This window comes from Arachis hypogaea, chromosome 15 (assembly GCF_003086295.3).
Source record: "Arachis hypogaea cultivar Tifrunner chromosome 15, arahy.Tifrunner.gnm2.J5K5, whole genome shotgun sequence".
NCBI lineage: Eukaryota > Viridiplantae > Streptophyta > Magnoliopsida > Fabales > Fabaceae > Arachis > Arachis hypogaea.
Window position 1 is genome coordinate 92,839,852 of NC_092050.1, and position 21,524 is coordinate 92,861,375.

Sequence of the window (21,524 nt, forward strand, 5' to 3'; positions counted from 1 at the left end):
TGCATATCAATGCAAAAGGAATATTAGTATTATAAAAATTAGCATTGACTTATGAATAATAATACCCAATTAGAATAAAACAAGTCATGAAGCACCAGAATAATTCAAGAAAAGATGCAATAGTTGAAGAAGAGAATTTTAACACCAATGGAAAAAGAAAAAGAAAGTAAGAAAGGAGGAAGAAAGAAGAAAAGATAGAAGAAATTAGGATTAGAAAAGAAAATATAACATAATTGGCACTGATCTGGTTAAGCTGTGTGTCGCATGTGACGCGGACGCTTGAGTGACGCGGTCTCGTGGTGTGCGATAAGTTCAGGTGACGCGGCCACGTGGGTCATGCGATCACGTGGCCTGATTTGTGCGATTGGCACGAGTGCAGCCTCGCGTTCGCGCAACTCTCTGTTTCAAACTCATTTTGCCAAAATTTAAGGTGATGCGGTTGCGTGGGTGACGCGATCGCTTGAATGGCCATATTTTGAAAATGACGTGGACGCGTGGGGCACGCGGTCGCGTGATAGGGCTGGTGCTTCTAGCATCATTCCAGCCCCACTCCATCATAACTTGCTGCCATAAACCCATTTTTACGTCGATTTTTAGAGTCACGCATTCGCGTGGGTGATGCGGACGCGTGGGAGGCGTAATTTCCAATTGACACGGCCGCGTGGTTGACGCGGACGCGTGGGCATGTTTGTGCCAAAGGCAGGCCTCCAGCCACGCTCTCGCGTGACTCTCTGTTCAATTCTCTTTTCTTTAAAATGCACTGGTGACGCGGACGCGTTAGCAACGCTGCCCGTCGCGTGCGTGTTTTTTTTTTTTACGTAGAATGCAAAATGCAATGCTAATATGGATGTTATGAATAATTCCAGGTTCAATGAAATAAAATAAAACATAAAAACAAACAAAACGAATTAAAATTGAAAAAGGAATGATCATACCATGGTGGGTTGTCTCCCACCTAGCACTTTTAGTTAAAGTCCTTAAGTTGGACATTTGGGGAGTCCTTTGTTATGGTGGCTTGTGCTTGTACTGATCCTTGAATCTCCACCAATGTTTGTGATTCCAGTATCCTCCGGGATCCCAAACTAGGCGCAGAAAGCCTTCAAGCAAGTTAAAGCAAGTGACAAGGCCCCAGGAGTGTTGATTGCCAGAATGAATTCCGGGGTCCCAAACCTTGCTTTTGCACCCGTCTTCTTGTTGATCATCATGATTCCATCCGGGTAGCAAGCAATCTGAATTCTCACTAAAGCAGCCAAACAACTTCCTAGACCCATTCAATTTAGTATTCTTCCAACCATGATACTTCAGTTTGGAGCATGCAACCATATTGAACCTTACATGACAATTCTTACCACTAACCATCTCCCTCTTACTCTTATAGCCACAAAGAGCTCTAAGTTGACCATCTGTCTCAAGAAAACCATATTCAAGTGGGATGAGAAAGCTAAGGGATATGAATTTTACCCACTTGAATGTTGTGAAGGATGATGGTGACTGGTGTGCGAAATCGTGATCTTTACTTCCTTGGTAACGGTGCTAAAAACTTCATACGCAGGTTCATATTCTTAATTTTGTTTCACAACTTCGTACAACTAACCAGCAAGTGCACTGGGTCATCCAAGTAATAAACCTTACGTGAGTAAGGGTCGATCCCACGGAGATTGTCGGTATGAAGCAAGCTATGGTCACCTTGTAAATCTCAGTCAGGCGGATTCAACTATTTTATGAACTGATAAGTAAAAGATAAATAAAATATAAAATAGGATAGTGGTACTTATGTAATTCATTGGTGAGAATTTCAGATAAGCATATAGAGATGCTTTTGTTCCTCTGAACCTCTGCTTTCCTGCTGTCTTCATCCAATCAATCCTACTCCTTTCCATGGCAAGTTGTATATTGGGTATCACCGTTGTCAGTGGCTACATCCCGTCCTCTCTGTGAAAATGGTCCGATGCGCTGTCACTGCATGGCTAATCATCTAGAGGTTCTCGATCATATTGGAATAGGATTCACCATCCTTTTGCGTCTGTCACTACGCCCAGCACTCGCGAGTTTGAAGCTCGTCACAGCCATCCCTTCCCGGATCCTACTCGGAATACCACAGACAAGGTTTAGACTTTCCGGATCTCAAGAATGGCCATCTATGGGTTCTAACTTATACCACGAAGATTCTGATTAAGGAATCCAAGAGATACTCATTCAATCGAAGGTAGAACGAAAGTGGTTGTCAGGCACACATTCATAGGGAATGATGATGAGTGTCACGATCATCACATTCATGTTGAAGTGCGAATGAATATCTTAGAAGCGGAATAAGTTGAATTAAATAGAAAAACAGTAGTACTTTGTATTAATTCGTGAGGAACAGCAGAGCTCCACACCTTAATCTATGGTATGTAGAAACTCTACCGTTGAAAATACATAAGTGATGAGGTTCAGGCATGGCCGAATGGCCAGCCCCCAAACGTGATCTAAAGATAAAACTAAAGATGAAAACTCAATAGTAAAAATTCCTATTTATAAAAACTAGTTACTAGGGTTTACAGAGATAAGTAATTGATGCAGAAATCCACTTCCGAGGCCCACTTGTGGGCTGAGCATTGAGCTTTACACATGTAGAGGTCTTTCTTGGAGTTGAACGCCAGTTTGTAACTTGATGCTCGGAAAACTTGTCTCTCAACAAATCTCCCTTCGGCAAGTGTACCGAAGTTGTCGTCAAGTAAAAAATCACAATAGAGTGAGGTCGAATCCCACAGGGATTGATTGATCAAGCAACTTTAATTAGAAGAATGTTCTAGTTGAGCGAATCCAGAATTTTGGTTGAGAGTTGCAGAAAATAAAATGGCGGGAATGTAAATAACAGAAAAGTAAAAGCTAGAATTAAAGGACTAGAAGTAAATGACTGAAAATAAAATGCAGAATTGTAAATGGGAATGGGGGAATTGCTCATAAAAGTAAATAGCAGAAATTAAAGAGAATGGGTAAGATCAGAGATGGGGAGTTCATTGGGCTTAGGAGATGTGGCAATTCTCCGGATCAAGTTCATTTTCATCTCTTCCTCAATCAATGAACTCATTGATCTCATTGGCAATATTAAGTGATTGAATCACAATTTCTTACAATTCAATCTCTCAAATCTTGATCAATAGCCAATTCCTTGGTCAATTGCTCATGAGAAGAGATGAAGTATGGTCACTGATTATACCACATGCATTTCCCAAATCAAGTATTGAGAGGGTTATAGTCATATACCCATCCAAACCCAATTTGGTCCAGCATGAGAAAGCATTTTTAGCTTGATCTCTTCATTCCTCTTTCAAGGTTCAAAAGAGATCCAAGTTTGAATAGCTTCTCTTCCAAGATAACTACTCAATTGGATGAAGATCGAAAGCTTTCAAGTAAAATCAAGAGGAAAGATAGAAAAAGAATAATGAAAATTAGTATTGATCCATCAAATTACAACAGAGCTCCCTAACCCAATGAAAGGGGTTTAGTTGTTCATAGCTCTTGAAAATGAAAACAAAGATGGAGAATACATCATAAAACTAGAAATTGCAAAGAAAGTAAAATACAGAAAGTAGTTCTCTTTTTCCCAGCCTCCAGAACTATTTCTCAATTTCAAAGCTACTCCTATATATACTACTCTTCTCAACTTCTAGTGTGATTCTTGAAGTCTTGGGCCTTTGGATCTTGAGTTTGAAGCAGTTCCTTTCTTTATTTGGGCATGGCTTTACTTGCAGAGAGAAAGTGCGAAGTGGGCGGAGACTTTAGTTCAGGACGTTAGGGGTGTTAATATTTAGTGAGAATATAAGTTCGAGAACGTTAGTGACACTTAACATTGTCACTAACGTTCCAATGCACCCCTTTGCCTCACGTTAAAACCCACGTTAACTAGGTTAACGTGGCTTTTAACGTTGCCTTGTGAACCTTCGAGAACGTTAGTGACACTCAACATTGTCACTAACGTTCTAGTGTGCCCCTTCTTGCTTCACGTTAAAGCCCACGTTAACTAGGTTAACGTGGCTTCTAACGTAGCCCTTGCCATCCTTCGAGAACATTAATGACATTCAACATTGTCACTAACGTTCCAATGTGCCCCTAGGTCTCATGGTAGAGTCCACATTAACTAGGTTAACGTGGTTTCTAACGTGGCCATCTTTAGCCATCCCAACGTTAGTGACAATGTTGAGTGTCACTAACGTTGGCTCATCCTTCATTCCTCATCGTTAGCTTCCACGTTAACCAAGTTAACGTGGAAGTTAACGTGACTCTTGGGGGTTGTGTGGTTGCTTCAACGTTAGTGACAATGTTGAGTGTCACTAACGTTGTCGACAACTCTTCATCCTTTACGTTAGTTCCCACGTTAACCAAGTTAACGTGGGAGTTAACGTGGTACTTTGCACCATAGGCCAACGTTAGTGACAATGTTGAGTGTCACTAACGTTGGCTTCTCTTCCCCCCTTAACGTTAGAGGCCATGTTAACCTACTAGGTTAACGTGGCTTCTAACGTGGCCACTTATGAGTAATTGCCAACGTTAGTGACAATGTTAAGTGTCACTAACGTTGGCTCAACTTCTCTTTTCCACGTTAGAGTTAACGTTAACTTAGTTAACGTGACTCTCTAACGTAGGCATTGATGGCATTTTGAGATTGTTATTGGCAATCACTTTTCTCATTAACCTTGCAAGTTACCTCCCCTTTTCTTGCTTCCTTTTGGTCCTGAAATCAAGCAATAAAGTGCATCAAAGCTCTAATCCAAGTCATGAGTAATGCAACATAATATTTGTCACTAAACTTATGCAAAATTCTCATGAAATTATGTAAAATGCACAATGTATGCTTGAATCAAGGCATGAGTGAATATCTACCCAAAACTAGCTTATTTCCTAAAGAAATGCATGAAACTAACCTAAAAACAGTAAAGAAAAGGTCAGTGAAACTGGCCAAGATGCCCTGGCATCACAACACCAAACTTAAAGCTTGCTTGTCCCTAAGCAAGTATTGGAACAAGAGAATGATGAATGGAATATCCAGAGGAATGAGTCATTCTTGTGGAAGTCATGTTACTGATTTCATGGTGGTTTCATGCATAGCAACTTAGGTTCATTCCATTACTGGCTTTCAGACCTTTATCATGTCCCTAAACACCCACTTTGTTTATATCCCATGAGACTTTTATTCATTGATCCCTTTCTTGTTATTTCAAGGGTTGTTTGTGTTATTTAGGCTAAGTGCTCTGTAAGGGGGCAACTCTTTAAGATAAGCTTTTAGCCAACACTCCCGAACCAGTTGGTTCAAGGTGCTAGGTGTTGAGACACCCCTAAGGACTTACTCCCTCAAGCCTATCCCCCATACATACACACCACAGGCATATAGTTTGTTTATTTTCTTTTCTTGAGAGCTTGGTGTCCAGCACCTCTTTGGGTTACTAAATGCTCTGTAGTGAAGGTTACTCTTGATAGTGGACTTTCAGCTGATAATCCCGAGTTAGTTAACCCAAGTTACCAGGTGATAAGGCACCCATAAGAGCTTATTCATCCAAGTAGATCCCTCACACAGGAGCACCACAGACACTTGCCTCAAGATTAAAACCATTGATGCCTAGCCTTATTGCTTACTCTTTTTCTTTTGTTTTTCACTTCCATTGTTCTTTCCCTTTTCTCTTCTTAGGATCTTGTTATTAACTTAGTCTCATGAGTGTATCCAAAGCAAAGTATTTAGGCCATATAATTGTCATCCCAGCCTTGTGGTTGAACCAACTTAGCTAACTTATGACTACCCCAAAGATTCATGAATGCACTTCCACAATATGAACTCTACTCTGGTCTTTTAAAGAAAAAACATAATCATTCTCTTCTTCAATTTGATTTAAAATGGACAAGCTTACAAGTAAATAAGGGAATGATGCAATGACATTTAAACCAGAAATCATGGACCTATTCAGAAGTAAAACTTAAAAGACATAATTTTAAAAAGTTTAAACATAACATGGAAGCAGGTTCTATTTCATACAAGATCTTCCTTATTTAAAGCATAGAAAATGATGGACTAAAAAGAACTCCACCACCTTTCATTCATGTGGATGTCCATGCTCCCATCCTTTTTTGTCCTCATTGTATCTCTCTTGAGTGCTTGTACCTCCACTTCCCTTGCCTTTTCCAAGCAGCTTCCTCCAGAAACCACTATCTTCCATCTTCTTCTTGAGTGTCTCCTTTTGCTGTTTCACTTTCCTCTCTTCTTGTTCTATAAATTCTTTTTGGACCTCATCATATGTATGGATGGCATAGTGTAGCTGATGCATATTACTGGTCATGTAGTTCAACTCGGCTTGAGTGTTTACATAGAACTCCTCCCTATGTAGTTGCCTTCCTTCATTGAGTACACTGAACTCATTGAAGGTTTTCATTTGGGCTATCTGCCGCTGGTTGAGTTCTTGCAAGTGCTTCTCTTGAATCTCTTGCCTCTCATTCACTTGGTTGATGGCTTGAGTGAGCTGGGAGTATTGTTCCTACTGCTGCTCTATTTGTTGTTTTTGCCATGCTTCCTGTTGGCTCAACCGGTTCAGTATTTGCTCTTGTCCCTCCATATGTCTCTGTCCTAAATCTTCAATGGCTCTTAGAAGGTGAGTCATATTCAAGTTGGCTGGGTCATGATGCTCTTCTTGATGATATTCCTCTTGATGAGCTTCTTCTTGGACCCTTTGCCTTCCTATATGCGGCCTTCTTAGTTGCTAAGCCGGTGTGGTATAGACCATTCGCTCGAGTGTGACTGGCCTCCCTGGGTTCACCCAGTCTGGGCTGCTGTCCTCAAATGTTACCTTGGCCTTGTTGCACAAGCAGAGAATGGTGTTGGGGTACCAAAGTCTGGCACCTGAGTCAGCTTTCTCAGCTGACTCTTGAATCCCTTCGGCAATGAGCTCATGCACTTTGATTTTCCCACCTTGTACTAAGCATTGTACCATAGTGGCTCGATTGATGTTAACCTCTGAATTATTGGCAGCTGGTAGGATGGACCTCCTTACAAGTTCAAACCATCCTTTGGCTTCAGGGTGAAGGTCTCCCCTTTTTATGAATTTTGGTCTCCCATTTGAGTACCTCTCCCAGTCAGCGGCTATGACACAGATATCTGATGCTATCTTTGAGAGCTCATCCTTATCGGGGCTTCTACTTATCCTTGCCTGATAACTCCCTTCATCAAAATGAGGTGATTTCAAGTGAAGAGCTCTTGTTATGGCACTTGGGCTGAAGTCCACCTCCCTTCCTCTCACATAGCTTTTGAAGGTTGGGGCTTTGGTCTTATCCTCTCTAACTGCATTTGCATAGAATTCTTTGATGAGGTTTCCATTGATCTTCCCCTCTGGACTGGTGAGCAATTGCCACCCCCTCTGTTCGATTTTTCTCTAAATCTGTGGTGATTCATTGGCATTGATTTGGAAGATTAACTCTGGCAATATCTTTCTGGCCCTTATCCACTCAAATTCATGCTCATAAAAGGCAGTCTTGAATCTCTTGTCATCAAAAGGAGCACTCACCATATGTTCCTTCCTCTTTTGCCTCTTTGAGCTTGATGATGCCATGACTTGAGTTGTTGTTTGAGGGGGTTTGTGGTTTCGGGTAGATGAAGAGTGGGTTGGTTAAAGCAATGTGTGATGAAGGGTTTAGTGTGCCAATAGAAGTGTGGAGAGTGGGGATTTGAATGTGAGGAGTGAGCATGCACTAAGGTTCACTTATATAAGAAAATCATGAGTGAATGAAGGGTGTGGATTGCATGAATGTTTACTAGATGGACGGATGGGGTTGTTTATGAAGGAAAGACAAGGATCATCACTTAATGAGAGTGATTGGTTTGGTCTTCAAGGGTCTTCTTTCTCCAATGTTGCATGGCAATGTTTCCCCATGCGTTCCCTCTTGAGACATGTGTGTAGTGCTCTTCATTAAGTGGCAAAATCTCCCCCATTTAATTATCCAATCAATCCCTTTTCATGCTTCTTTTCCTTTCCTATAAAGATTTGAAATAAGGAAATTATTATCATAAAAAAAATTAAACTCTATGGCTAGAATAAAATGAAAGAAAGGATTTGATTGTTTATTTATGAATTCCAACTAATTAACTAACTATTGGTGGGTCCTTATATGCATTTTGGTGGCACCATGGGGTGACACCAAACTTAGTTTGAAGCAATGTGATGAAAAGTTTTGTTCAAAGCTCCCAAGACTAGCATGCATCTTGGCTTGCTTTGAACACCAAACTTGTTCTTCACTATATACTGCATGATAAAGATTTCACCAAATGTTTGTCAAGTTTGGGTTAAAATTCATAAACATTGATTTATTTATTATTTTAAAAACATATAAAACATGGGTTGCCTCCCATGAAGCGCTTCTTTAGCGTCACTAGCTTGATGTTTTTCCTTCATCAGGGTGGTTGGTAGTGCTTAAAGTCCTCCCCTCTTGCTGTGGACTTGTATCCATTGGTTGGATCAATGATCTCCACATGTTCTAGGGAAAGAACTCTGTTGATAGTGAAGACCTTAGGTAATTGAGATGGTACAGTAGGGAGATTAGGGGGAGTATCTGTGAAGTAAGCTGAGACAACTCTATCCCCTGGAGAGAAGTCTTCCGTAGGGATCTTCTTGTTCCTCCATCCCCTTGGTACCTTCTTCTTTGTTTCTTTTGAGGTTGCCTTCCCCTTGGTGACCTCTTTTCTCCAAGGAGTTGTGATGCTGTCTTCACCTACCTCTAGAGGTTTGGGTTCCTCCAACTTTTCTTTGAGCTGTGGCAATTGCTGTTTTCCTTGTTTATCAATTGAGGGGGTTTCAGAATGAACTGGCTGTGCTTCAGTGCTTGCCTCCTCCATCAGTGTCTCCTTATCGTTTGTGCCTAGTTCCTTGTCCTCTTGATCTGTTTCTTGTGAGAGTTTAAAGACATTGAAGTTGAGTCGTTCATCATGGATTCTCAATATTAGCTCCCCTTTTTCTACATCGATAAGTGCTCTGGCCGTAGCTAGGAATGGTCTTCCCAATATGATTGGGTGGGTGTGACTTTCTTCCATGTCCAGAATGACAAAGTCTGTTGGGAGAAAGTACTTCCCAACTTTTAGCGACACATTTTCCACCACTCCTATTGCTTGCTTTTGAGTTTTGTCAGCCAGTTTGATAATGACATCTGTGGGCATTATCTCATTGATCTGCATCCTCTTCACCAGGGATAGGGGCAGTAAATTGATGCTGGCCCCTAAATCACATAGTGCTCTGTCGAACATATTTTCGCCTATGGCACAAGGGATATGAAAACTTCCTGGGTCTCTTCTTTTTGTAGGCAACTCAGGTTGAATAAGGGCACTACATTCCTTGTTCATCACTATAGTCTGCCCTCCCTTGAGTGAGCTTTTCCTGGGAAGAAGTTCCTTCATATACTTGATGAATGCAGGCATTTGTTGAATTGCCTTGATAAATGGTATGTTCACATGCAGAGATGCAAACAAGTCTAGGAACCTTGAGTATATTCTTTTTCCCACAGCACTATTGAGCAGTTGAGGGAATGGTGCATAGAGCTTCAGCAGCTCTTGTTGTGAGATTTTTGGTTCTTTGTGATCTTTATCCTCCTCCTTTGTTAAGTTGTCTTCAGGTTGTTTGCACATTTTGCCTTGCTTTTCTTCAATCTCTTGATCACTTGTAGTGACCATTTTGCAATCTTCCCATCTTACTTTCTTTGCTTCTCCTTTGGGGTTCTTCTCCGTGTCACTTGGGAAGCTATCAGTAGGTTTGGGAATCTGCTCAGCTAAATATCCCACCTGGAATTCCAGCTTCCTAATGGTCTCTCCCTGGTTCTTAATATTGGCTCGCACCTCCTCTTTGAACACCTTATTTTCTTGAATCTCTTGGCATATTCCTTCAAGTAAGGCTTCAATCTTAGAGAGCTTGTCATCAATTGATGAGTGATTCGGAGCAGATGTGCTATTTTGGTTTTGATAAGTGTGTGGAGAAGTGTTGTTGTGGGGTGTTGAGATGTCCTCTGGGTGAATTGCTGGTGAGCTGCATTGTTGTTGGAGTTGTAACGTCTCTGGTCTTGATTTTGATCATGCTCACTTCCCCACCCAAAGTTTGGGTGGTTTCTCCATCTAGGGTTGTAACTCTTGGAGTATGGATCATAGTTTTTCCTTGGTGAATTCCCAATGTAGTTGGCTTGCTCCTGACTCCCCTCTGCTTCTTCATTCACTCCTTCTTGGATTATTGATGAAGATGAGATTGCTGCTACTTGGTTCCTCTCCATCTTCTTGGTGAGGTCAGCCAGCTGCTGGGTAATGAGCTTGTTTTGGGCCAACAGAGCATCTACATTGTTTAGCTCCATCACTCCTCTTGTGTTCCCTCTTTCGGAAGCATAGAAGTAGTCGTTTTCTGCTACTGTTTCAATAACATCTATGGCTTCCTCAATGGTCTTCTTCTTATTCAAGGATCCTCCTGATGAATGGTCCATGGCCTTCTTTGACTAATAGGATAGCCCTTCATAGAATATGTGCAGCTGCACCCATTCGTTGAACATGTCAGGTAGACATCTCCTTGTTAAGTCCTTGAACCTCTCCCATGCTTCATACAGAGTCTCACCATCTTGTTGCCTGAAAGTTTGAACCTCAGCTCTCAGCCTGTTGATTCGTTGAGGAGGGTAAAATCTTGCTAAGAATTTGTTCACCACAACCTCCCAAGTTGTCAAGCTCTCCCTTGGGAAAGATTCCAGCCACTTGGCTGCCTTGTCCTTGAGTGAGAAGGGAAATAAGAGCAGTCTATAGGCGTCAGGATGAACACCATTAGATTTCACTGTGTCGCATATTCTCAGGAAGGTGGTCAAATGTTGATTGGGGTCTTCTTGAACACCTCCTCCAAACGAACAGTTGTTCTGAACAAGGGTGATGAGCTGTGGTTTAAGTTTAAAGTTGTTGGCATGGATTGTTGGCTTTTGGATGCTACTTCCATAATTGCCTGGGTTTGGATTGATGTAAGAGCCCAAAACTCTTCTATCCTCCCCAGCATGATTTGCTCCACCTCTTCTGCCATGGTTGTGAGTCTCCTCTTCATGATGATTTTCCATGTTTTCTTCCATGTTTAGTTCAAAGTATTCCTCAAAGTATTCCTCCTCTTCTTCAGCACCAACTACACGTTTTTCTTTTGCCTCCCTCCTTAGTCTAAGGAAGGTTCTCTCAGGTTCAGAATCAAAGGAAGTTGAAGCCCCGCTTCTTCTCCCTGTCATACAACCAACAAGTACAAGCAAAGAAAATAGGTGCAGACAGTATTTGTGTCAGAATTACTGTTAGTTGTGGTTGATGCAATATATCAAACAGTTAGTGGGTTAGCAAATAGAATTGGAAATAACAAAGAAAAACAAAAGAGTAAAGGGGGAAGAGAAGAAGTTTAACTAAAACAAAAAGTAAATCACTCAAACAGAAAAATGAAATTCACAAAATAAAAATGCTCAATCTAGTGATCTTCCAATTTAATCATTGTTGATGCACAATCAATCCCCGGCAACGGCGCCATAAACTTGATGCTCGGAAAACTTGTCTCTCAACAAATCTCCCTTCGGCAAGTGTACCGAAGTTGTCGTCAAGTAAAAACTCACAATAGAGTGAGTCGAATCCCACAGGGATTGATTGATCAAGCAACTTTAATTAGAAGAATGTTCTAGTTGAGCGAATCCAGAATTTGGGTTGAGAGTTGCAGAAAATAAAATGGCGGGAATGTAAATAACAGAAAAGTAAATGCTAGAATTAAAGGACTGGAAGTAAATGACTAAAAATAAAATGCAGAATTGTAAATGGGAATGGGGGAATTGCTCATAAAAGTAAATAGCAGAAATTAAAGAGAATGGGTAAGATCAGAGATGGGGAGTTCATTGGGCTTAGGAGATGTGGCAATTCTCCGGATCAACTTCATTTTCATCTCTTCCTCAATCAATGCACTCATTGATCTCCTTGGCAATCTTAAGTGATTGAATTATAATTTCTTGCAATTCAATCTCTCAAATCTTAATCAATAGCCAATTCCTTGGTCAATTGCTCATGAGAAGAGATGAAGTATGGTCACTGATTATACCACATGCATTTCCCAAATCAAGTATTGAGAGGGTTATAGTCACATACCCATCCAAACCCAATTTGGTCCAGCATGAGAAAGTATTTCTAGCTTGATCTATTCATTCCTCTTTCAAGGTTCAAAAGAGATCCAAGTTTGAATAGCTTCTCTTCCAAGATAACTACTCAATTGGATGAAGATCGAAAGCTTTCAAGTAAAATCAAGAGGAAAGATAGAAAAAGAATAATGAAAATTAGTATTGATCCATCAAATTACAACAGAGCTCCCTAACCCAATGAAAGGGGTTTAGTTGTTCATAGCTCTTGAAAATGAAAACAAAGATGGAGAATACATCATAAAACTAGAAATTGCAAAGAAAGTAAAATACAGAAAGTAGTTCTCTTTTTCCCAGCCTCTAGAACTATTTCTCAATTTCAAAGCTACTCCTATATATACTACTCTTCTCAGCTTCTAGTGTGATTCTTCAAGTCTTGGGCCTTTGGATCTTGAGTTTGAAGCAGTTCCTTTCTTTATTTGGGCTTGGCTTTACTTGCAGAGAGAAAGTGCGAAGTGGGCGGAGACTTTAGTTCAGGACGTTAGGGGTGTTAATATTTAGTGAGAATATAAGTTCGAGAACGTTAGTGACACTTAACATTGTCACTAACGTTCCAATGCACCCCTTTGCCTCACGTTAAAACCCACGTTAACTAGGTTAACGTGGCTTTTAACGTTGCCTTGTGAACCTTCGAGAACGTTAGTGACACTCAACATTGTCACTAACGTTCCAGTGTGCCCCTTCTTGCTTCACGTTAAAGCCCACGTTAACTAGGTTAACGTGGCTTCTAACGTATCCCTTGCCATCCTTCGAGAACATTAGTGACATTCAACATTGTCACTAACGTTCCAATGTGCCCCTAGGTCTCACGTTAGAGTCCACGTTAACTAGGTTAACGTGGCTTCTAACGTGGCCATCTTTAGCCATCCCAACGTTAGTGACAATGTTGAGTGTCACTAACGTTGGCTCATCCTTCATTCCTCATCGTTAGCTTCCACGTTAACCAAGTTAACGTGGAAGTTAACGTGACTCTTGGGGGTTGTGTGGTTGCTTCAACGTTAGTGACAATGTTGAGTGTCACTAACGTTGTCGACAACTCTTCATCCTTTACGTTAGTTCCCACGTTAACCAAGTTAACGTGGGAGTTAACGTGGTACTTTGCACCGTAGGCCAACGTTAGTGACAATGTTCAGTGTCACTAACGTTGGCTTCTCTTCCCCCCTTAACGTTAGAAGCCACGTTAACTAGGTTAACGTGGCTTCTAACGTGGCCACTTATGAGTAATTGCCAACGTTAGTGACAATGTTAAGTGTCACTAACGTTGGCTCAACTCTCTTTTCCACGTTAGAGTTCACGTTAACTTAGTTAACGTGACTCTCTAACGTGGGCATTGATGGCTTTTTGAGATTATTATTGGCAATCACTTTTCTCATTAACCTTGCAAGTTACCTCCCCTTTTCTTGCTTCCTTTTGGTCCTGAAATCAAGCAATAAAGTGCATCAAAGCTCTAATCCAAGTCATGAGTAATGCAACATAATATTTGTCACTAAACTTATGCAAAATCCTCATGAAATTATGTAAAATGCACAATGTATGCTTGAATCAAGGCATGAGTGAATATCTACCCAAAACTAGCTTATTTCCTAAAGAAATGCATGAAACTAACCTAAAAACAGTAAAGAAAAGGTCAGTGAAACTGGCCAAGATGCCCTGGCATCAGTAACCTGTTTCTGGCATTTAACTCCACTTTGCAACCTGTTTCTGGCGTTTGACTCCAGAATGCAGCATGGAACTCGAGTTCAACGCCAGTTTACATCATCTATCCTTAATCAAAGTATATACTATTATATATTGCTGAAAAGCCCTGGATGTCTACTTTCCAACGCATTTGAGAGCGCGTGATTTGGAGTTCTGTAGCTCCAAAAAATCCACTTTGAGTGTAGGGAGGTCAGAATCCAACAGCATCTCCAGTCCTTCTTCAACCTCTGAATCTGATTTTTGCTCAAGTCCCTCAATTTCAGCCAGAAAATACCTGAAATCATAGAAAAACACAAAAACTCATAGTAAAGTCCAGAAATGTGAATTTAGCATAAAAACTAATAAAAACATCCCTAAAAGTAACTAAATTCTACTAAAAATATATTAAAAACAATGCCAAAAAGCGTATAAATTATCCGCTCATCACAACACCAAACTTAAATTGTTGCTTGTCCCCAAGCAACTGAAAATCAAATAGGATAAAAAGAAGAGAATATACTATAAATTCCAAAATATCAATGAAACTTAGCTCCAATCAGATGAGCGGAACTTGTAGCTTTTTGCCTCTTGAATAGTTTTGGCATCTCACTTTATCCACTGAAGTTCAGAATAATTGGCGTCTATAGGAACTTAAAATCCAGATAGTGTTATTGATTCTCCTAGTTCAGTATGTTGATTCTTGAACACAGCTACTTTATGAGTCTTGGCCGTGGCCCTAAGCACTTTGTTTTCCAGTATTACCACCGGATACATAAATGCCACAGACACATAACTGGGTGAACCTTTTCAGATTGTGACTTAGCTTTGCTAGAGTCCCCAATTAGAGGTGTCCAGGGTTCTTAAGCACACTCTGTTTTTTTTTTTTTTTTTTGCTTTGGACCTTGACTTTAACCGCTCAGTCTCAAGTTTTCACTTGACACTTTCACGCCACAAGCACATGGTTAGGGACAGCTTGGTTTAGCCGCTTAGGCCAGGATTTTATTCCTTTAGGCCCTCCTATCCACTGATGCTCAAAGCCTTGGATCCTTTTTATTACCCTTGCCTTTTGGTTTTAAGGGCTATTGGCTTTTTGCTCTTGCCTTTTGTTTTAAAGAGCTTTTGGCTTTTTATGCTTGCTTTTTCTTTTTCTATTTTTTTCGCCATTTTTTTTTCTTTTCTCTCTTTTTTTTTGCAAGCTTTTGTATTCACTGCTTTTTCTTGCTTCAAGAATCATTTTTATGATTTTTCAGATTATCAAATAACATTTCTCCTTTTCATCATTCTTTCAAGAGCCAACATATTTAACATTCATAAACATCAAATTCAAAAGACATATGCACTGTTCAAGCATTCATTCAGAAAACAAAAAGTATTGTCACCACATCAAAATAATTAAACTAGTTTCAAGGATGAATTCGAAACCATGTATTCATTTAAGAGATGGATTCATATTCATGACTTTAAGGCATAGAAACTTAGACACTAATGATCATGTAATAAGACACAAATATAAATAAACATAAAGCTCAAAAATAAAAAAACAGGAAAATAAATAAACAAGGAGATTAAAGAATGAGTCCACCTTAGTGAGGGTGGTGTCTTCCTCTTCTTGAAGAACCAATGGTGCTCTTGAGCTCCTCTATGTCTCTTCCTTGTCTTTGTTGTTCCTCCCTCATAGCTCATTGATCTTCTCTAATTTCATGGAGGATGATGGAATGCTCTTGGTGCTCCACCCTTAGTTGTCCCATATTGGAACTTAATTCTCCTAGGGAAGTATTGATTTGCTCCCAATAGTTTTATGGAGGAAAGTGCATCCCTTGAGGCATTAGTGGTTATGAAAAAAAAAGGCAATGCTTTCCACACCAAACTTAAAATATTTGCTCGTCCTCGAGCAAAAGAAGAAAGAAAGGATGAGAAGAGGAAGAAATGGATGTGAGTGGTGAAGAGGTGATGTGGAAGAAAGATTGAGGTGATTGGTGAAGGGTTCTTGGGAAAGGGTGATATAGGATTATGAGGAGGGAAGGTGAGTGGAGGTATATGGGGATCCTGTGGGGTCCACAGATCCTGAGGTGTCAAGGATTTACATCCCTGCACCAATTAGGCGTGTAAAACGTCGTTGCATGCAATTCTGGCGTTTAAACGCCGAAGTGATGCTTGTTCTGGGCGTTCAACGCCCATATGCAGCATGTTTCTGGCGTTGAACGCCAGCTCCATGCTTGTTTCTGGCGTTCAGCGCCAGCTCTTCCCAGGGTGTATTCCTGGCGTTTGAACACCAGGATGTTGCTTGTTTCTGGCGTTCAACGCCAGATCCATGCTCTGTTCTGGCGTTGAACGCCAGCCAGATGCTCCTTACTGTTGTTTAAACGCCAGTAAGTCCTTCCTCCAGGGTGTGATTTTCCTTCTGCTATTTTTGATTCTGTTTTTAATTTTTGTAATTATTTTATGACTCCACATGATCATGAACCTAATAAAATATAAAAGAACAATAAAAATAAAAGTAGAATTAAATAAATAAAAATTGGGTTGCCTCCCAACAAGTGCTTCTTTAATGTCAATAACTTGACAGTGGGCTCTCATGGAGCCACACAGGTGATCAGGTCAATTTTATAGACTCCCAACACCAAACTTAGAGTTTGGATATGAGAGTTCAACACCAAAGTTAGAGTTTGGCTAAGGCCTCCCAACACCAAACTTAGAGTTTGAGTGTGGGGGTTTTAGTTGACTCTGTCTTGAGAGAAGCTTTCTATGCTTCCTCTCCATTGTTACAGAAGGAGATTCTTGAGTTTTAAATACAAGGTTGTCCTCATTCAGTTGAAGGATCAATTCTCCTCTGTCTACATCAATCACAGCTCTTGCTGTGGCTAGGAAGGGTCTTCCAAGGATGATGGATTCATCCTCATCTTTCCCAGTGTCTAGGATTATGAAATCAGCAGGGATGTAAAGGCCTTTAACCTTTACTAACACGTCCTCTACTAGTCCATAAGCCATTTTCATAGATTTATCTGCCATCTCTAATGAGAAATTGGCAGCTTGTACCTCAAGGATTCCTAGTTTCTCCATTACAGAGAGTGGCATGAGGTTTATCCCTGACCCAAGGTCACATAGAGCCTTCTCAAAGGTCATGGTGCCTATGGTACAAGGTATTAAGAACTTTCCAGGGTCTGGTTTCTTCTGAGGTAATGTCAGTTGATCCAGATCACTCAGTTCATTGATGAGCAAGGGAGGTTCATCTTCCCAAGTCTCATTACCAAATAATTTGTCATTTAGCTTCATGATTGCACCAAGGTACTTGGCAACTTGCTCTTCAGTAACATCCTCATTCTCTTCAGAAGAAGAATACTCATCAGAGCTCATGAATGGCACAAGGAGGTTCAATGGAATCTCTATAGTCTCCAGATGAGCCTTAGAGTCCTTTGGTTCCTCAAAGGAAAACTCCTTGTTGATCACTGGACGTCCCAGGAGGTCTTCCTCACTGGGATTCACGTCCTCTTCCTCCCCTGTAGGTTTGGCCATGATTGTTATATCAATGGCCTTGCACTCTCTCTTTGGATTCTCTTCTGTATTGCTTGGGAGAGTACTAGGAGGGGTTTCAGTGATTTCTTTACTCAGCTGGCCCACTTGTGCTTCCAAATTTCTAATGGAAGACCTTGTTTCATTCATGAAACTCACAGTGGCCTTAGATAGATCACAGACTAAATTTGCTAAGCTAGATGGATTCTGCTCAGAATTCTCTGTCTGTTGCTGAGTGGATGATGGAAAAGGTTTACTATTGTTAAACCTATTTCTTCCACCATTATTAAAGCCTTGTTGAGGCTTTTGTTGATCCTTCCATGAGAAATTTGGATGATTTCTCCATGAGGGGTTATAGGTGTTTCCATAAGGTTCACCCAGGTAATTCACCTCTGCTATTGCAGGGTTCTCAGGATCATAAGCTTCTTCTTCAAAAGATGCCTCTTTAGTACTGTTGGATGATTCCTTCAATCCATTTAGACTCTGAGAGATCATATTGACTTGCTGAGTCAATATTTTATTCTGAGCCAATATGGCATTCAGAGTATCAATTTCAAGAACTCCCTTCCTCATAGGCGTCCCATTATTCACAGGATTCCTTTCAGAAGTGTACATGAACTGGTTATTTGCAACCATGTCAATGAGTTCTTGAACTTTTGCAGGCATTTTCTTTAGGTGAATGGATCCATCTGCAGAATGGTCCAGTGACATCTTTGATAGTTAAGACATACCATCATAGAATATATCCAGAATGGTCCATTCTGAAAGCATGTCAGAAGGACACTTTTTGGTCAGTTGCTTATATCTCTCCCAAGCTTCATAGAGGGATTCACCTTCTTTTTGTCTGAAGATTTGAACATCCACTCTAAGCTTACTAAGCTTTTGAGGAGGAAAGTACTTGGCTAAGAAAGCCGTGACCAGGTTATCCCAAGAGTTCAGGCTATCTTTAGGTTAAGAGTCCAACCATACTCTAGCTCTGTCTCTTACAACAAACGGGAAAAGCATAAGCCTGTCGACCTCGGGATCAACCCCATTGGTCTTAACAGTATCACAGATCTGCAAGAATTTAGTCAAGAACTGAAAAGGATCTTCAGATGGAAGTCCATGAAACTTGCAGTTCTGTTGCATCAGAGAAACTAATTGAGGTTTAAGCTCAAAGTTGTTTGCTCCAATGATAGGAATTGAGATGCTTCTTCCATGTAAATTGGAATTAGGTGCAGTGAAGTCACCAAGCATCCTCCTTGCATTATTATTATTTTTAGCCATATTGTCTTCTTCTTTTTCGAAAATTTCTGTCAGATTTTCTCCAGAGAGTTGTGCTTTAGCTTCCCATAGCTTCCTCTTCAGAGTCTTTTCAGGTTCAAGATCAGCTTCAACAAGAATGTTCTTATCCTTGTTCTTGCTCATATGAAAAAGAAGAAGAAAGCAGAAAATATGGAATCCTCTATGTCACAGTATAGAGATTCCTTTATGTGAGTAGAAGAAGAGAAGAATGTAATGTAAGGAAGAGAAGAGGAAAAACTCGAACACAGAGAGGAGGATGGGGTTCGAATTTTTGGGTGGAAGAGAAGTGTTAGTAGATGAATAAATAAATAGAAGGAGATGAGATGTGAGAGAATTTCGAAAATTAATCAAAATAAAAATTAAAATAATTAGTTACTTAAAAAAAAATTTTGAAAAAAAAGAGGGAGGGATTTTCGAAAATTAAAGGTAGAAAGTTAGTTGGGCAGTTTTGAAAAAGATAAGAATCAGCAAAAAGTTAAGTGGTTAAGAGATTTTTGAAAATCAAATTTTGGAAAGATAAGATTGAAATTTGAAAATGATGTGATTGAAACAAAAAGATAAGATTGATTGAAAAAGATTTGAAAGTCAAATTTTGAAAAGAAAGGAAGTTACAAAAGAAGTTAGAAAAGATTTTAAATTTGATTTCGAAAAAGATATGATTGAAATTGAAAAAGATGTGATTGAAAATTATTTTGAAAAAGGTTTGAAAAAGAAATTTAAAAAGATTTGATTTTGAAAATTAAATTTGATTACTTGACTAACAAGAAACAAAAATATTTGATTTTAAAATTTAAAGATTGAACCTTTCTTATTAGGCAAGTAACAAACTTTACATTTTTGAATCAATCACATTAATTGTTAGTAATATTTTCGAAAATCATGAGATAGAATTAAGAAAAATATTTTTGAAGAATATTTTAATAATTTTCGAAAATAAATAAGAAAAAATGAAAAAGATTTGATTTTTGAAAAAGATTTTGAAAAAGATAAGATTTTCAAATTGAAAATTTGATTTGACTCATAAGAAACAACTAAATTTTAAAAAGTTTTGAAAAAGTCAACTCAAATTTTCGAAAATTTATGAGTGAAAAAGGGAAAGATATTTTTTTTTTATTTTTGAATTTTTTATGATGAAAGAGAAAAACACAAAATTGACACAAAACATGGAAATTATGAATCAAAACAACTAATGCATGCAAGAACACTTTGAATGTCAAGATGAACACCAAGAACACTTTGAAGATCAAGATGAACATCAAGACTTATTTTTGAAAATTTTTAAGAAAAGAAAAACATGCAAGACACCAAACTTAAAAATATGTATTCTTTAGACATTAATAATTCAAGAATGCATATGAAAAACAAGGAAAGACACAAAACAAGAAAATATGAAGATCAAACAAGAAGACTGGCCAAGAACAACTTGAAGATCATGAAGAATGCAATGCATGAAATTTTTGAAAATAATTTTTAGAATATTAAAATGATGCAATTGACACCAAACTTAAAAATTGACTCAATACTCAAACAAGAAAACACAAATTATTTTTTTATTTGTATGATTTTATATATTTTTTTTTGTATTTTATTTTACTTTTTTCGAAAACATATAGGAAAAAGGAAGTAATGAATTCAAAGTCCTTAATCAAAATCCCATGAATCATACCAGGTTAGTCTAAAGCTTGATGGCCAGACAAGCTTCAGCATATTATTTTGAAACTCTAGAATTCATTCTTAAAAATTTAGAATAATTTTCGAAAACAAAAGAAAAAAAAAACTTTTTGAAAGATTTTTGAAAACAAATTTTTTTTTGAAAATAAAACGAAAAAGGAAATTACCTAATCTGAGCAACAAGATGAACCGTCAATTGTCCAAACTCGAACAATCCCCGGCAACGGCGCCAAAAACTTGATGTGCGAAATCGTGATCATTACTTCCTTGGTAACGGCGCTAAAAACTTCATGCACACGTTCATATTCTTAATTTTGTTTCACAACTTCGTACAACTAACCAGCAAGTGCACTGGGTCGTCCAAGTAATAAACCTTACGTGAGTAAGGGTCGATCCCACGGAGATTGTTGGTATGAAGCAAGCTATGGTCACCATGTAAATCTCAGTCAGGCGGATTCAACTGATTTTATGAACTGATAAGTAAAAGATAAATAAAATATAAAATAGGATAGTGGTACTTATGTAATTCATTGGTGACAATTTCAGATAAGCGTATAGAGATACTTTCGTTCCTATGAACCTCTGCTTTCCTGCTGTCTTCATCCAATCAATCCTACTCCTTTCCATGGCAAGCTATATATTGGGCATCACCGTTGTCAGTGGCTACATCCCGTCCTCTCTGTGAAAATGGTCTGTTGCGCTGTCACTGCATGGCTAATCATCTGGAGGTTATCGATCATACTGGAATTGGATTCACCATCCTTTTGCGTCTGTCACTACGCCCAGCACTCGTGAGTTTGAAGCTCGTCACAGCCATCCCTTTCCGGATCCTACTCGGAATACCACAGACAAGGTTTAGACTTTTCGGATCTCAAGAATGGCCATCCATGGGTTCTAACTTATACCACGAAGATTCTGATTAAGAAATCCAAGAGATACTCATTCAATCGAAGGTAGAACGAAAGTGGTTGTCAGGCACACGTTCATAGGGAATGATGATGAGTGTCACGATCATCACATTCATGTTGAAGTGCGAATGAATATCTTAGAAGCGGAATAAGTTGAATTAAATAGAAAAACAGTAGTACTTTGTATTAATTCGTGGGAACAGCAGAGCTCCACACTTTAATCTATGGTGTGTAGAAACTCTACCGTTGAAAATACATAGGTGATGAGGTTCAGGCATGGCCGAATGGCCAGCCCCC

General features: G+C 39.3%; 2 non-coding genes across 2 annotated transcripts; both read left to right on the forward strand.

Annotated features, from left to right (window-relative positions):
• Positions 1-10,537: 10,537 nt before the first annotated feature.
• LOC112752710 (small nucleolar RNA R71) lies at positions 10,538-10,641 on the forward strand. The gene has a single exon (XR_003177133.1). It is a non-coding gene; the product is annotated as a small nucleolar RNA R71 (small nucleolar RNA).
• Positions 10,642-18,129: 7,488 nt separating this feature from the next.
• Positions 18,130-18,237, forward strand: LOC112752836 (small nucleolar RNA R71). The gene has a single exon (XR_003177249.1). It is a non-coding gene; the product is annotated as a small nucleolar RNA R71 (small nucleolar RNA).
• The last annotated feature ends 3,287 nt before the right edge of the window (positions 18,238-21,524 follow it).